General features: G+C 38.0%; 1 pseudogene; it reads left to right on the top strand.

Annotated features, from left to right (window-relative positions):
• The first annotated feature begins 5,058 nt into the window (after positions 1–5,058).
• On the top strand, positions 5,059–8,919 carry LOC144455691 (leucine-rich repeat- and IQ domain-containing protein 1-like; annotated as a pseudogene).
• The last annotated feature ends 4,692 nt before the right edge of the window (positions 8,920–13,611 follow it).

The raw sequence follows: 13,611 nt of genomic DNA, 5'->3' as shown, positions 1-13,611 counted from the left end.
GATTTCTTTTGGTTCAAGGATAATGTCATGTGAGTATGAGTGTGAGTGTGTGTGTGTGTGTGTGTGTGTGTGTGTGTGTGTCCCCAAGAGATGAGCTTTTTCTCTATTTGCCCACTTATATCTACATGGGACCAAAGGGATTTGGAGCCAGGTCCTGAGCTGAAATTACTGGTCTCTAGTCCTAATTATGCTATAAGCTGACTGGGTGACTTTAAGTCACTTTTCTCTGGGCTTAAACTTCCTCATCTGTAAAATAAAGGAGTTGGATTGGATTTAAAGTCTTCTTCAGATTTTATGTGACAATATTTTATAATTTTATAATGTTTGATAATTTGGTAATTTCTTGTTCTAATCTCTATCTGTTCACTTGGCAGAGCACCATGTTCAAGGGGACATAGAAGCATAATGGAAATGATACATCCTGAACCCAAGCATGGATCTTTGACCTGTGTAAACACTTTCATAATCCTGGTAAGATTGCTACTAGAAACCAGCATCCTAGAATTTGTGCTAGGATCCTCTGAAGCTATTTTTCATTGGTGCAAGTAGGGAAGAGGACTGATAAAATCTAAAGTGGGTTCATAAGGAAAGATTTCAGTTCAGAAAAAGTCTGAAGAGAAGGGTAGAGACAGTCCTAGATGCACTGGGGACACTGAATGTTCATAGTGATTGCACTTGTTAGTGCAATAAATCCAACTAAATGTGGCAGTAAGAGTTGAACTTGGTACCTGCAGAAGATTGATGACAAACAGAAACATAAAGTTTGACTTGTGGAATATGGAGTAATGGTTTGGAATATGGAGTAATGGGAAGGTAGAGTTTATGGAAGTCCTGCTATGGTCCTTTAGAAAAGAAAATATTTGTCAATTTATATATACTATTTGTTTACCTCCACAGACATATCAAGTACTACAACTTGTTTTACTCTGGTCCTTGTTGCTCCTGCACTGCTACAGATTCCAAAGTGGCTCACAGAATAAACAATATTTAAGTTTAAGTTAACACATAAACATCTTCTCTGTTTCTAGAAAGCAAATCAAGATGGAGTAGAAGGAATACTCAATTTGGAGTTAAAAGATCTGGTTTGAAATCCAAGCTCTGCCACTTGCTACTTTTATAATCTTTATCAAGTCTGTTCTCTGGGTCACTGATTCCTTACCTAAAAGGGGAAGGGGGGTTGAATTAAATAGTTTCTGAGATCGTTTCTAGCAATAAAGTTGAAAGATTCTATGATAGTTTATGATGAAAACTGACTGCAGGTTAGATGGCATTCATTTGTGAGAATATGATTGTGGAACTCTATCAACGTCTAACAAAAGGAACAATGGAGATTAGATATAATACTTTAGCATCACGGGATCTTGACATGCCTAGCCAGGCCCATAAGTGTAAGCAGCAGAATGCTATAGCTGAATAATAGAAGAATGAAGGGGGGAGGGGAGAGAGAGGGAGAGAGAGAGACAGAGAGAGAGAGGAGAGAGAGAGAGAGAGAGAGAGAGAGAGAGAGAGAGAGAGAGAGAGAGAGAGAGAGAGAGAGAGAGAGAGAGAGAGAGAAAGAGAGAGAGAAAGAGAGAGAGAGAGAGAGGAGAATGGCAGAAGTTGAAGAGTCAACAGAGAAGTGTGAGAGTGTAGATGACCATGTAGGCAGGGAAATCTGCAGGATCTCCAGATGTAGAGAATTAGTACCCTAGTAAATTTTAAAATAAGGATAGCTAATCAGGAGGGGAATCTAAGGGAATAAGTAAACAAAACTGCGTCAAGGGTTTGGTTGAGAACAAGTCCAAATCCCCAGGATCTTTAGGCAAGGGATAAACAGGCAAGTGCTAGCTGGGGCAAACAGCCTGAAGCCCAAAGGCAAAATTCTTGAGACAAAAGTTAGCCAGCCAACAAGTTTTCATTAAGTGCTTACTCTGTGTTACCACTGTGCTAAGTTCTAGGGATACCCAGAAGCATACTGTCCCTCAGTTCAGTGGCCAGAAAAGAGCTAAGCTGAGTTAGATATGTCTAAATCCAGGAGGCAGAACGTGAAGAGATGAAGAAAGCTTGTATACGAGTGAAGTACCTGCTCTAGGCTAAAAAATGCCCAGGATTGGGGAAAGAGATTCCAAAAGAGATGAAATTGCTAATTAAATTTTTGCCAACTTGAATACATCATCCTGGAACTGAGATTTGTTGCTAATATTTAGAGAATGACCCTGAGACAAGATCCAAAGGAGAAATGTAGGGTCTAAGAAAGGATGGGTACAGTTGCCCCAAATGTATCCAGAAGATGGGGAGTTGACTGAACTTATCCACCACGATAATTATTCTGTTATTGATAATTATAACCAGTATATATTGTACCTCTACTGTATATTTTATCTTATTGTGACTTTCAAGGAATCATATTGGGCAGGTCACTGAACTTAATCATCACCTGCCATGAGTCCTTTTTAATGTCTCCAAAATATCCTCCAGCCTGAATTAGAAAACCTGAAGTGAAAGGAAACCCATCATCCATTTACAAGTAAGTGTCTCTAATTATTGGAAAATTTCTCCTTATTTTGCATTGAAATGGTACAAAGGAAAGAGCTATGACTTTGGAGTCAGAGAAGCTGGGTTCAAATGCTGGCTCTGCCACTTCAGTGTGACCTTGGATAATTCATTTAACCTTCCTGGGCCCCAGTTTCCTCATTTGTAAGTTGAGTGGGTTGGAATGGATAACTTGTAAGGTCTCTGAGCTCTAAATCTATGAGCCTATGAAATCTACAGTAACATGTATAACTACCACCTATTTTCCAGTAGTACTTTATAGTAATTTCCTTTTAAAATACCTAAGGAGTTAGTGGTATCTGATGTCAGGGATAAGGGACCAAGGGAAAAAGTTATGGTCTCCATCCTCTTAGGAGCTGAGAGATGGCATGATTTGAAAGTATCAGCAACTAGAAACCAGTAGGACATACCAGTGAGTCAGCCCAAGCAATGAAGTTAAAAGAGTCAGTATAGCACTGGCAGAGGTGGTCTTAACTTTGGGCCCTGATATGTGGAAGCAGCACAGCATTGTAGACAGAGTGCTAGACTTTGAATCAGAAAAAAAAAATTCAAATTCAGGCTCTAAGACTTACCAATTGCATAATTATGGGCAAGTCACTTAACCACAGTTTTTGGATCTGTAAAGTGGGAATAAATTAGTTACATTCTCAGAACCTGTGAGGCTCAAATTAGAAGTATTAATGCATTTATTAAACATTAGCTGCCAAGTACTTTTCTATATACTAGAAATACATAGACAAAAAAAGGGAAAAACCCTCTCCTCTAGGAAGAAATATATAAACACTTAAGTAAAGATAAAACATAAGCAAAGTAATGAAGAGGAGGTCTTGCAGCAATGAAGTAATATAGTCCAGGGGGGCAGGGATTAGACATGTGATTTTAATGATACAAGAACTTCCTGAAGAAGGTGGAGAGAAGCCAGGAAGTCGCCTGAGCTCTCCCCATTTCCCTCGGAAATAACGTTAAGTCAAGCCTCTAAATAAATTCTGGAGTAATAGAACCCACAAAAAGACAGTCAAACAATTTTCCAGCCCAAGATAACTTAGAAGGACTTCCAGAAAGATCTGTCTCACTTGGGTAAAAGGGGAACCCAGCCCAGCACAGGTGGTGTTTGGGCAAGCCAGCAGGAGGCTCTTAGCCACAGCACAGATCAGCAAATGAGGCCCTGAAGTCCAGGCTCAGCAGGCCAACTGTGAGGCCTCCAGCCCAGGAATTCAGGGTTCCTGGCTAGCACAGTGGGTGAGCTGCTAGCCCCAGAGGACCTGGCACAAAAAACCAGTGGTCACTTGCCCCTGTGCATTAGCCCCCCATGTAAGAAGCTTTGTCTCCTATACCCCAATACAGTGCCTCTGGTACCCCAAGAGCTGAGCTCAACTTTTTAAAATGAGCAAAAAACAAAAAAGAGCCCTGACCATAGAAATCTACCATGGTGACAGGGAAGATCTAAACACAAACTCAGAAGAGGATAACAATGTCAAAATGTCTACATGCAAAGCCTCAAAGGGGAATAGGAATTGGTCTCAAGCCCAGAAAGATATCTTGGAAGAACTCAAAAAAGATTTTTAAAATCAAGTAAGAAGGGTAGAAGAAAAACTGGAGAAAGAAATAAGAATTATGAAAAAGACTCAACAGCTTGGAAAAGAAAGCATAAAAATTAACTGAAAACAACTCCTTATAAAATAGAATTGGCCAAATGTGAAAAAAAAATCCACTCAAGAAAATGACTCCATTAAAAGTAGAATTGTCTAAATGCAAAAGGAAGTACAAAAGCTAACTGAAGAAAATAATTCCTTAAAAATTAGAATTGGGCAAGTGGAAGCTAATGGCTCTATGAGACATCACAAATCAGTCCAACAAAATCTAAAAAACAGAAAATGTAAAATACCTCATTGGAAAAACAACTGATCTGGAAAATAGAGCCAGGAGAGCTAACTGAAGAAGTACTGGCCTACCTGAAAGCCATGATCAAAACAAGGAGCCTGGACAGCATCTTTCAAGAAATTATAAAGGAAAACTGCCCTCACGTACCAGAGGGTAAAACACTCATTAAAAGAATACACCGGTCACCTCCTGTAAGAGATCTCCAAATGAAAACTCCAAGGAATATTGTAGCCAAATTACATAACCATCAGGTCAAGGAGAAAATATTTTAAGCAGCCAGAAAGAAACAATTTAAATATCAAGGGGCCACAGTGAATATTACAAAGGACTTAACAGTTATCTACATTAAAGGACTGGAGGACTTGGAATATGATATTCTGGAAGGCAAAGGAGGTTGGATTACAACCAAGAATCAAATATCCAGCAAAAATGAGCATAATCAGCAGTAGCTGAAGGTTCAAGGTGTCCAGTTCCCCAAGGGCATCCAGATGAGGTTTTGGTATGCCAAGGAAGAGGTGGAGAGGGGAAGAAAGACCAACCCAGCCCCAGAGAGGAAGTTTTCAGAGTCCCCCATGGAGCAAGGCCAACCCTTGGGGGTTTAAATTGCCTTAGCTCCCTCAGAGTGGAGTGGGATGCCTTGGTATAATGTGGGATGATAAAGATAATGAAGCAGAGCTAGAAGAAGAAATAAAAGTTGAATTGGATAAAATCAGTGTTTCATCTTTGGAGATAAAAGATGAGATGGACATGCCTCCCGAAGCTGGTAGTGAGAGTGATCCAGGAGAAGGTTTGCCTGAATCAATTGTTTACTGTATTAGTGTCGTAAAGAATCAGAGTTAAAATGCTGATAATCTTGTTCTCCAGAACTCAGAAGAAACTGACTGAAAATTTCAAATGTTATTTGAAATAGATAAAGAATTACAGATAAATTCAACCTATGATAAAATTCCTAATTCCACTCAACTTCCTAATCTTTGTAAGTTACCTGTTGATGAGCCTCTTTCTTCAGGTGATATTGACACAATAAGCTTTGGATACTATGAAGTTGAGGAAAGATGTTTACACTTTTTTGTGGCATGGGAGGGCAAGCAGTAGGTACTGGTGAACCAGGAAAACAAAAAGTTTAGAACTCAGAGGGATAGTGATGGAAAAACAGTTGCAAGAGGGAGGAGAAAAGAAACATTGCTGGATGAAGCAATTTGAAGTGGAAAAGAAAAAAATAGAGTATTTATAAGCAGGAAGAGAAGATAAATGTTGAACTGCAGCAACAACACAGATTGTGGGAAGAGAATTTAAAGGAACACGATGGGCTTACCAGAATCCTACAGTTACAAATGGAGGAGGAGAGAAGAGGTTTGGAAGACCTAAGGGCTAAAGAAAGATAACGTTTGGCAGATCTGCAGGATAATGCAGCCATAAAAATCCAGGTTGGGTATTGAACATTTGTAGCTTATTAAAAATGTGGATCAATTATAAAATAACAGCTTAAGAACAGAAAGAAGAAAGAAATGCTAGAAAAACAAAAACAGAATAGAAAGAAATGGTAGAAAAATGTGACAAAGGGATGAAGAAAGAAAAATGGAAGAGAGACTAAAAAGACAAGAAGAAATAAAAAGTCAAAGAGAAAAAGGAACAAGAGAAGCTGCAGGAGGAATATGAAAAAAGAAGAAAATTTTGAAATTTATAAAAGAACAACAAAAGTTAATGGAGAGAGAGAGAGAGAGAGAGAGAGAGAGAGAGAGAGAGAGAGAGAGAGAGAGAAGCTATCCAGAGTGGTAATGAAAAAAGAACTAAAAAAAAAAAGAGAAATCTGGTGAGGAAAAAAGAAAATAAAAAAGTGAAGACCGCGCCAAGGAATCGTTAGTCAAAAAAGAAAATTTAAAAAAAAAAAAGAAAAAATATATCCAGAGATATTTCGGTGACATTTTTTACAAAGAAAAAAGATATGGCCATAAATCCACTAGTGGAAGAAGAAATCAATGGGAAAAAAAAACCCAAACACATAATGGCACCAGAAAAAATGAACTGAAAAAAATAAACATAGTTGAACAGGAAACCTATGCAAAAATTAAAGCAAGAATCATTCAGGGAAAACATATCAAGAAAACTAATCATGACAGAATTTTTAAAAGAATAGAATAAAAATCTAGTTAAACACAAAGAGCTGGATTAATTACAAAATGAAAAGAAACCAAATGAGAGTCTAGCCAAAGATTTCATTAAATTGTAAAAGAACAAATTTAGAGAAAATGTGACAAACTACCTAGAATTAGAGCAGGAAAGTGAAAAAGGAAGTTCAGTAGATGAAAACAAGGGAAATGGATGCCAAGAAGCCAGAGAGCATGAGGGGGTGAGAAACAATCCTGAACAGAACAAAAACAAACAGAATCAGGAGGAAGCAGCTTCTGAAATAATAAAAGAGGAAAAGAATGGAGAAAATTGTGAAAAAGAAGATCACTGGAGAGCCTCATTAAACCACATGTTTCACTACCAAAAGCAGAAAGTAATGAAAATGCCATCAGCAGTGTAAGTGTGATGGCACCAGACAAAGAAAGTGATCCATAAGCTATTGATAATGATGAAAGTCAGAAAAAAAGATGCTGACAGATGGTGAAACTATAATTCTTAACACCTCTGATATTGTTCTAAATGTGAAAAGTAATTTATGCAAGAAAAAAAATCTGTTATCTTTATACTAACATCTTATGACTGCACAGGTGACTGATAAAAGCCCATCAGTGTCTAAAGAAACCACAACTGCTCCATCTGGTATGAGTGAAATACCAAGGGAGTTTTGTGGACATGAAGCAGAAAGTTAAAAAAAAAAAAAAAAACAGGCTACTCATTCTCTAAGCAAGATAATAGTTTCAGCTTTAGTTGAAGAAGAGACTAGGTGGGAAAAGACCTGTAGACCCTGGCTTGAAATCTTTGGGGAAAACCAAATAAAGAAAGTAGATAAAAGAAACAGATCTAGGAAGTGCTCAGTCAGCAAGCTACATTCCCTAAATGTGGTAGCAAACCTTCAAGTGGCCTATGGATTACCTTACAACAGGTTATAACAGTAAGATTTCAGGATTTCCTAGGGTGTAGTCTTTGCACGCTGTCAAAATGCACAAGTCTTTGATTCCCTGCTCTATGTACTGTGGATAAACTATTCTGGAATGACCAAACAACTGCAAAAAAATTGAAGTATATTGATGTATAAGAAAACCAGATTCAGGTTATCAATTGTGAGGATTTAGAAAATCCCTGCATCCTTCTTCTGAATGACAATGAACTGACTTCTTTTCATGGACTGGATGGTTGTAGTAATCTTTGAAATACTAAAGTTTCTAATAACACGATCACTTGAATTGGTGGATTAAAATCTTTGAAATCTCTTCCACAACTAATTGTGTAATCTGTCAATGTGCACTACACATCCTTACAGTGTTCCTGCTACCATGTACCTGGACTGCACTTATAATAATCTTACTAAAGTTGAAGGCATTAAAGATTCTGGTTTACTTCAGATTTTGAAGTTACAGTGAAATTACCTAACTGAGCTTCCATCTCTGGAGAATCAAATTTTGCTCAGAGAATCATACTCGGATGACAATAGTATTTCAACATTGGAAATATTCTCCTCATATTGGCTTCCTTTATTACAGATTCTGTCTCTTAAAACAGTTTGACTGAAATTGTGCCACTCTTTCAATTTGTTTCTCTGGAAAAACTGGATGTCAGCAACAACTGCCTTTCAGATCTTACAAGTGTCACCAAGAGGTTTGATGCATGTTTTAATCTATGTGACTTATCACATATTGGAAAGGCTTCTCCAAGAAAGAAATTGGAGGCAATACATACTTAAAATCTTACCTACTCTAAGAATTCTCAGTGGTGAAACACTAAAATCTGATTTACCTAATCACGAAATCAATGTACCAGAATCAGGCAGTTTTTCAACAATTTGCCAGACCCAGACTCAGGAATTTAACTTAATAGCTAAAAAATATGTCACTGAAAAAAGAAATATACACTCCTTGGATGCCATAGAGGACTTATGCTGTTATTTTAATAAACTGATGAAACTTAGTAGTGAGTACAGAGGTACTCATGAACATGGAGATTTCAGAATCAATGATAGAGATGAAGATTTAAGTACCATGAAGAGAGACCAATCAGAACAGTGATCATTTGAAAAAAGCAGCTAGTAACAGTCTACAGCAAAACAATCTCTTTATTATTAGGGTAAACGAAATTAAACAGGATGTTCTGGAAGCTTCTCAAAAAAAAAAAAGAAATGACCTTGACAATAGTGATTCTGGATTGATTGCATCTTCCATATGTGAGCACACAGAGAAAATGAATCAAGACAAAAGAGTCTAGAGTAGGAGAAAAAGCATTATGAGCACCAAAATTCATAACAAGAACAACACTATCACTGAGCCATTAATTACGAGTAAAATGGAAAAGGATTTCCAACATATTCAGAATGATGTTAAAAAGGAAGATTTACATATGTAATTTTTCCTTCATAGTGTCACACTACTGATTACATTTCACTGTATGATCTTGGGTAAAAGGTACCCTTCCAGTACTTTTTGGTACAGATACAGATTTTAAATGACCAGAAACTTTGTATCTTATTGGTTATTTGCAGAGCAGTGCCAATGTTTTTTTTTTCTCAAATATATACACTATGCCTAAAACAGTCACTTTCATTTTCTGCCATATTAATTATCTGAGGTATTAATTTAGTCAATTCTGATAATATGTAATTGAATAATAGATGTTATTCATAGTTTCTTGTAAAACTGTCTTCTAAATTCTTGTTTATTTAAAAATAAATGTTATTTTTGAAAGAAAAAAAAAAAGCTTAGCATAATCTTCCAGGGCAAAAGATAGACATTCAGTGAAATAGGGGACTTTCCAACTTTCCTGATGAAAAGACCAGAGCTGAACAGAAAATCTGATCTTCAAATTTAAGACCTGAGAGAAGCATAAAAAGGGAGTGGAGCCAAGATGGTGAAGTAAGTGAAGCAGTGACTTGCTTGGGCTGTTCCCTAAACCCCTCCAAATACCTGAAAAAAATGGCTCTAAACAAATTCTAGAGCAGCAAAAGTCACAAAAAGACAAAGTGAAACAATTTTCTAGCCCAAGACAACCTGGATGGATGATTGGAAAGGTCGGCAAAGACCAGGCCTCAGTGAACCTGTAGCTGGCCTCAAGGGACTGAATCATGCCTGGGAAGCTGTGGCAGTTTCCAGACTTCTCAACTCACGAACACCAAAGACAACTTAGAAGGTCAGTAGGAAAGGTCTGTCGGACCATGGTGAGAGAAGAGCATGGTCCCAGCCCTAGTCCCAGCATAGCCCCAGAGCAGTGGCTGCTTCCAGAGCTCTCCTCCCACAGACAGAGGTGGGATCGAGTGGCTGATCAGAGCAGGATTGCAAGGATCTCTGCTCTCACTGAGGCAGTATTCTCTTGCTTTGCCTGGGACTGGATGTAAGTCGCAGTTCTAGGTGGCGGTTCTGGGGTAAGGAGGAGTGCTGGTGTGGTGCACCTTATGCCTTAGTGCAGAGAGAATCCTCCTCGCAGTTTCAAGGCAGGAAACAGTGCTTGTGGTCACTCATAGATCAATGCACAGGACAGGAAAGCAGTAAACACCTCACACTTGATCATACCACCTTGGAAGAACTGAAAACTTACAAGAAGTATCTCTGAAAACAGCTGCACAAAAGCCCTGAAGCTTGGGACAGTACATTCTCCACACTGGAAGCAGACCCCTACTTTAGCAAAGAGATTAAAACTCAAGCAATTGGCTGAGATCATGAGTAAAAAATGCAAAAAAGTGAGACCATAGACTCTTACTTTGGTGACAAAGAAGATCAAAACATACAACCAGAAGAAGACAACAAAGTCAAAGCTCCTACATCAAAACGCTCCAAGAAAAAATATGAATCAGTACCAGGCCATGGAAGAACTCAAAAAAGATTCTGAGAAGTAAGAGAAGAAAAACTGGGAAGAGAAATGAGAGGGATGCAGGAAAATCATGAAATACAAGTGAACAGCTTGCTAAAGGAGACTCCCCCCCAAAAAAAAATACTAAAGAAAATAACACCTTAAAAAACAGACAAAATGGCAAAAGAGGTCAAAAAAGCCAATGAGGAGAAGAATGCCTTCAAAAGCAGAATTGGCCAAATGGAAAAGAAATTTCAAAAGCTCATTGAAGAAAAGACTTCCTTAAAAATTAGAATGGAGCAAATGGAAGCTAATGACTTCATGAGAAATCAAGAAATTGTAAAATACAGCCAAAAGAATGGAAAAATAGAAGACAATGTGAAATATTTAACTGGAAAAACAACTGACCTAGAAACAGATCCAGGAGAGATAATTTGAAAATTATCGAATTACCTGAAAACTATGATAAAAAAAAAAGAGCCTAGACATCATCTTTCAAGAAATTATCAAGGAAAACTGCGCTGATATTCTCGAACCAGAGGAAACGGAAATGTAAAAAATCCACCAATCACCTCCTGAAAGAGATTCCCAAAGGAAAACACCTAGGAATATTACAGCCAAATTCCAGAGTTCCCAGGTCAAGGAGAAAATATTGCAAGCAGCCAGAAAGAAACAATTCAATTATTGTGGAAACATAATCAGGATAACATAAGATTTAGCAGCTTCTACATTAAAGGACCAAAGGGCTTGGAATATATTTTGGAGGGCAAAGGAGACAGGATTACAACCAAGACTGACCTACCCAGCAAAACTGAGTATAATCCTTCAGGGGAAAAAATGGATATTTTGTGAAATAGAGGACTTTCGATCATTCTTGATGAAAAGAGTAGAGCAGAGTAGAAAATTTGACTTTCAAACACAAGACTCAAGAGAACCATGAAAAGGTAAACAGGAAAGGAAACTCTTAAGGGATTTATTAAAGTTGAACTGTTTACATTCCTACATGGAAAGATAATATTTGTAACTCATGAAACCTTTGTCAATATTACAGTTGGAGGGGAAAAAACATACATACATATACATACACACACACACACACACACACACACACATATGGAGAGAGAGGGAGAGAGAGAGAGGAGATGGCAGAGGATGTGTTGAAGATGAAGGGGTGATATCTAAAAAATAAAATTAAGGGGTGAGAGAGGAATGTACTGGGAGAAGGAGAAAGGGAGAGGTAGAATGGGGTAAATTATCTCACATAAAAGAGGCAAGAAAAAGCTTTTACAGTGGAGGGGAAGGGGGGTGAAAAGGAATGAGTGAACTTTACTCTTACTGGATTTGGATTAAAGAGGGAATAGCATACACACCCAAATGGGTATGGAAATCTATTTTACCCTACAGAAAAGTAGAGGGGAAGGGGATAAGACAGGGAAGGGTGATAGAAAGAAGGGCAGATGGATTTTGTTTTATTTTTTTTTAATTTGTTGACATGTATTACTGGCAAATACCTTTTGGAAGACTTGATCTGTGACATACTTCTTTTTTATATATTTTTAAAATTTATTTATTTGTAGTTTTCAACATTTACTTCCACAAGATTTTGAGTTCCAAATTTTCACACCATCTTGCCCCTACCCCTATCCTTACCCCAAGATGGCATGCATTCTGAATATCCCTTCCCCTAGTCTGCCCTCCTTTCTGTCTCTCCCTCCCTTCTCATCCCCTTCTACTTCCCTGTAGGGCATGATAGATTTCTGTACCCCATTTCCTTCATTTCTTATTTCCCAGTTGCATGTGAAAACATTTTTTTTAAACACTTGTTTTTAAAACTCTGGGTTCCAAATTTTCTCCCTTCCTCCCTCCCCACTCACCCTCATTTAAAAGGCAAGCAGCTCAATATAGGTTATACACGTGCAGTTACACAAATCACTTCCACAGTAGTAATGTTGTGAAAAACTAATTCTATTTCCCTTAATCCTATTCTGCCCCCCACGTATTCTATTCTTTCTTTCGACCCTGTCCCTCCTCAGAAGTGTTTGCTTCTGATTACCCCCTTACCCAATCTGCCCTCCTCTCTATCACTTCCCTGCTCTGTTGTCCCCTTTCCCCCCTATTTTCTTGTAGAGTAAGATAGATTTCCATACCCAATTGAGTGTGTATGTTATTCCCAAGGAGGGCAGATTGAGGGAGGGTATATTCTGAAGCAAACACTTTTGAGGAGGGACAGGTCAAAGGAGAGAACAGAATAAACAGGGGTGAGGATAGGATGGAGGCAAATATAGTTGTCCTTTCACAACATGACTATTATGGAAGTGTTTTGCATGACTACACATGTATAGCCTATGCTCAACTGTTTGCCTTCTCAATGCGGTGGGTGGGGAGGGAGGAGGGGAGAGAATTTGGAACTCAAAGTTTTAGAAACCAATGTAAGAAATTGTTTCTGCATGCAATTGGGAAATAAGATATACAGGCAATAGGGTATAGAAATCTATCCTACCCTACAGGAAAACAGAAAGGGGTGGGGTGATAGAAAGGAAGGTAGATTAGGGGAAAGGGTATTCAGAATGCATTCTGTGTTGGAATGGAGGTGGAGTGAGATGGGGAGAAAATTTGGATCTCAAAATCTTGTGGAAATGAATATTGAAAACTAAAAATAATTTTTTTTTTAAAAAAGAGAAGTATAAAAGGTAAACAATAAAGAAAAAAACACGGGGGCAGCTAGGTGGCACAGTAGATAAAGCTCCAACCTTGGAGTCAGGAGGACCTGAGTTCAAATTTGGCCTTAGACATTTGACACTTACTAGCTGTGTGACCCTCGGCAAGTCATTTAATCCCAATTGCCTCATCAAAAAGCAAAACAAAACAAAAACAAAAACAAAAAAAAATATGGTATTCAATAAGGTCAAACTGTTTACATCCCTACATGGGAAGATGATACTTGTAACTCTTAGGAACTGTGCTCTATTAGGGCAGTTAGAAGGAGTATACTTAGACTGATGATGTGGGTATAAGCTGAATTTAATGTGGTGATAAAAAAATTATTAAGAGGTGAAAAGGGTGAGGCAGAATGGGGATAACTTAATCACATGAAGAGGCATGAAAGACCTATTATAGTACAGGTAAAGAAGGGACAGGGAGAACATTGTTTGAACTTTACCCTCATCAGATTTAGCTCAAAGAGGGAATAACGTATATACCTCAAAGAGGGTATAGAAATTTATCTTACCCTATTGGCAAGTAGGAGGGGAAAGG

The sequence above is a fragment of the Phascolarctos cinereus genome, unplaced genomic scaffold, assembly GCF_003287225.1.
Source record: "Phascolarctos cinereus isolate Bilbo 61053 unplaced genomic scaffold, phaCin_HiC Scaffold_2;HRSCAF=192, whole genome shotgun sequence".
NCBI lineage: Eukaryota > Metazoa > Chordata > Mammalia > Diprotodontia > Phascolarctidae > Phascolarctos > Phascolarctos cinereus.
The sequence above is the reverse complement of the archived record's forward strand: the minus strand, read 5'-3'. Positions and strand labels throughout refer to the sequence as shown.